Source organism: Gorilla gorilla, chromosome 1, assembly GCF_029281585.2.
Source record: "Gorilla gorilla gorilla isolate KB3781 chromosome 1, NHGRI_mGorGor1-v2.1_pri, whole genome shotgun sequence".
NCBI classification, from domain to species: Eukaryota; Metazoa; Chordata; class Mammalia; order Primates; family Hominidae; genus Gorilla; species Gorilla gorilla.
This window is the reverse complement of record NC_073224.2, coordinates 98,012,567-98,016,739: the sequence shown is the minus strand read 5'-3', so window position 1 is coordinate 98,016,739 and position 4,173 is coordinate 98,012,567. Positions and strand designations below refer to the sequence as shown.

Genomic DNA, 4,173 nt, shown 5'->3' with positions numbered 1-4,173 from the left:
TGTTCAAATATGAGTGGATACCACACATTGTAGCACAAATTAATAGTGAGATATAAGCCACTTTGAGTTGTTAGATGACTACTTATGTCTTCACTACAGGATGGTAAGTCCCCCATGTTCACTGCACAGTATACACCCCACAGATATTAGTAATTATCAAGAATTGCTATAACAGTTTTAGTAATTATTATTACTATAATTACCTATTAATTAATGTGATCTAAGCCATTTCAATTTAAGCCATCTTCTAGTGCTGCCACCACAAGGAAAAAAGAGTTTCTGTTGGGCCCATAATAGTTCCTGCAAAAAGAGTAGTCTGAGTGAACTGAGGTGCAGAAGGAGAGAAAGAAAAGGAGCCCAAAAGCAGTAGACTCAGACTGTCAGCAGAATAGAGTTTTGCACCATGTATTTGGGAAACAGCATAGACTTCTTGAAAGCAGGGACTACTCAGTTTATGACAAGATAAATTTGGACCCTTAGGTCAAAAGAAGATGCCTCATTTGAAGAGTTACCAAGTCTATTGTAATAGCAATGTGAGATAGGTGTAAAACTAAGCATTATCAAAGAAATAAATCCCCACTGAAGACATTTATGTGGAAAACTCTGAAGTAACAATGATTAATATTTACATGCTTAACGTTCTTTTATTGTCCCCATTTTGCATGTAAGGGAACTGAGGTGGAGGGAATTTAAGTGTATTGCATATGATCACACAGCAAATAAATGGTAGAATTGACTTTTGAACACAGGCAGAGAGGCTTCAAAGTCCATGCTGTAAGCACTATACTGTCCTGATTCTGGAATGCTGAGACTAACTTGCTTATGAAATACTTAGTATGTGTTATTTAACTTTAAAACACTTTGATGTAGGTTTTTTTTTAAAGGAAAACAAATCTGGCATTAGAGAGAGCTTATGTTTTTTGCCCAAAATCATAGAGGCAAAAATGGCAACACCTGAATTTGTACCAACACCTTTCCATCTCTGCTCTGCAAATTCAGATCTTACACATCTGGACCTAGTTCAGGTCCTGCTTTCCTTAAGAAGTGCTATAGGTGCCTGTAATCCCAGCTACTTGGGAGGCTGAGGCAGGAGAATGGCTTGAACTCGGGAGGCAGCGGTTGTGGTGAGCTGAGATTGCGCCATTGCACTCCAGCCTGGGGGACAAGAGCAAGACGTCATCTCAAAAAAAAAAAAAAAAAAAAAGTACTGTAAGCATAGAATCAAAACTCCCTAAGCTGAGAGGAATGTGAGCACTCATTCATTGCCAGCCTTTCATTTTGCAGACAGAGAGAATGAGGCTGAGGAGGGTAACTCAGTCAGCTGAAGTGGATTTAGGGTTGAATCTGTCTCTCTTTACTGCAAGTTCAATAATCTTTATAATTTTATTACGTAAATATTGGGATGTTCTTCCTTCTTCAGAGGGATATTATAAAGATTAAATTTTTAAAAACATGAAGGCAGCTGTAACTATTTCTGGCATAGTACAGACATACATAAAATAAAGCAGTAAGATCTGTAGGAATGAGGAAAATGGAAAGTATTCAAGATTAGGCAATACTTAGTCTCTGCCAAGATCTGGTCCTATTTTCTCACTAATTTATCTGACCATACTCTAGCAGGTACTTGGCCCCCAGTTCAGACACCATCAAGGAATGGGAGATTACTCTGCTCAGCAGAGGAAGCAATAGAGGAGCTGGAGAGAAAAGAAGCGTGATCAGAACTGCAGGTTTTTTCTCCATCAAACTACATTTGGTCACATAATAACCCAGAATCCCTGGATGCCACAAATTGATAAGCATTCTGCTCATGGTGCACTGATCTACATCTGCAACTTTATACAAGCTAACATTTTAGACTCCTTTTTGCCAACCTAGTTTTCCACCTTCTTAACCTTTCTCCAGGAATCTTATCTTGACTAAATCTGCCACTCCTAGCTTTAATTTATCTTCTTTCTTTCTGTATTGCACTGTCTCTCTAAGTCATAAATACAGCTTAACCACTTGTTCTGCATCCCTGTCTTTCCTCCCTTTGTTGCATTTCTTTCCCATTAGAATGGGGAAATCAGAGACCATAACCCCTTTCTCTTTACATCTTCCAACTTTGACCAATTCAGGCATGGGTGTGTGCAGCATGTTTGACTACTGATCGTTTTTATTTCTTTACTGGTATTTTCTTTGACTCTGACCACATGATTGACAAGCCAACCAGCTGTTTCTCACAATTACCAACAAGCTGGGCTATGACAAATTAGATCATTGAGGTTCCCTTAAAATAATTCTGATCCTGTCAATGACTGCCTTTTTTTTTTTTTTTTTTTTTTTTTTGACGGAGTCTTGCTCTGTCGCCCAGGCTGGAGTGCAGTGGTGCGATCTCGGCTCACTGCAAGCTCCGCCTCCCGGGTTCACGCCATTCTCCTGCCTCAGCCTCCCGAGTAGCTGGGACTACAGGCGCCCGCCACCGAGCCTGGCTAAATTTTTTTGTATTTTCAGTAGAGACGGGGTTTCACCGTGGTCTCGATCTCCTGGCCTCGTGATCCACCCGCCTTGGCCTCCCAAAGTGCTGGGATTACAGGCGTGAGCCACCGCGCCTGGCCATGACTCTCCTTAAAGCCTTCTTCATCTCCTCGTTGCGAAGGCTATAGATGATAGGATTGAGGAAAGGGGTAACAAGGGCATAAACCAAGGCAACAAGCTTGTCTGTGCTCTCAGGTCGACTCCCAGGTGAGCCCACATATACTGTGAAGGCAGAAGCATAGAATAGTGCCACCACAGTTATGTGGGAGGAACAGGTAGAGAAGGCCTTGGCACGACTGGCTGCTGAGGGTAGCTTCAGCACAGCATTCAGGATACCTCCATAGAGTCCCAAAATGAGCACAAAGTTGCAACCAGTGGCCATACCAATCACTGTGCCATGGGCCCTAGCATGCCAGCTTGTGTCCACACATGCCAACCGCATTAGTGGTGCCAAGTCACAAAAGTAATGGGCCACCTCTTTCAAGCAGAAGGGCAGAGTGGCAGTGAGGGTGGCTGGCACAAGTGCAGCTAAGAAGCCAGCCACCCAACTGGCCCCAGCTAGTCGTAACTGTACCTGTCTGCTCATGAGTGCGTGGTAGTGGAGTGGGTGGCAGATGGCAAGGTAGCGATCCAGTGCCATGACACCCAGCAGGTAGCACTCAGTCATCCCTAAGGAATGAAAGACACAGCTGAATAAAGCATACAGCTGATGAGACGGGTGAACACCCATGGAGCAAGGTGTGCAGCAGTGTGGGCACTGTGGTGCTGACATACCACACCTCTACAAAGGAGAGGACACTGATAAAGAAGTACATGGGCGTGAACAGTCCAGAATCTAACTGTACCAGGACAATGATGAGAATGTTCCCTGCAAGTGTGAGGAGATAGATGCATAGGGTCCCCAAGAAGGCAAGAGGTTGTAGGGTCCCATTGGTGGTGAAACCAGCAAGGATAAAACTCTGGGTCTAGTTATGACTGACGTGATCCATGATTCCTAGGAACAAGCGATAAACATAGAATATAAATTACTTCAAGCTTCTTCCTCTATTCGTAAAATCTGAGCACTTAAAAGGAACTTGAGACATTGTCTAATCAATGTTCCTCACTTTACACTAGAGGAACTGAAGCCCCAAAAGCAGAAATGGTTGGCCCCATATCATAGTCTGTTGGTAGCAGGTGTGGGACTAGAAATCAAGGCTCCTGATCCCATTTTAATCCCTTTCTATGTTATAATATTATGCTCCAGTGACTCAGTGATTTTCTCCCCTATTCCACCATCCAATAACAGGAGAGCTAGAAAATTCCTACTGCTATCCCTCTGTACTTTCCAATGAGAAAATAACCAACAACATTGGAGAAGGGAGAAAAGTCACCTCCCAAAAGTGACTGTTGAAGCTTCTTTCAGGAAGCCCCTCTGAAGTGTTTAGACTATCCTGATAAAAACTAGAAGAAGAAAAAGTGGAAAATAAAAGAAATGCAGAATCTCCAAAAACTATAATATCCTAGGCCCGTGGTGCCTGATGATAATTCACCCAGCAGATACACTGTGCTGGGTGAAAAAATAATCCCCGAAGGGTATGTGCTAGGAATTCTCAAAAAGGAAAACCGTGAAGTCAAGAAGAAGCAAAGAAGCCAGAGGTCCCATGGTATAATAGGAAA

General features: G+C 42.8%; 1 pseudogene; it reads right to left on the bottom strand.

The window, feature by feature from the left end:
• Positions 1–2,566: 2,566 nt before the first annotated feature.
• Positions 2,567–3,503, bottom strand: LOC109023197 (olfactory receptor 6N2-like; annotated as a pseudogene).
• Positions 3,504–4,173: the final 670 nt, after the last annotated feature.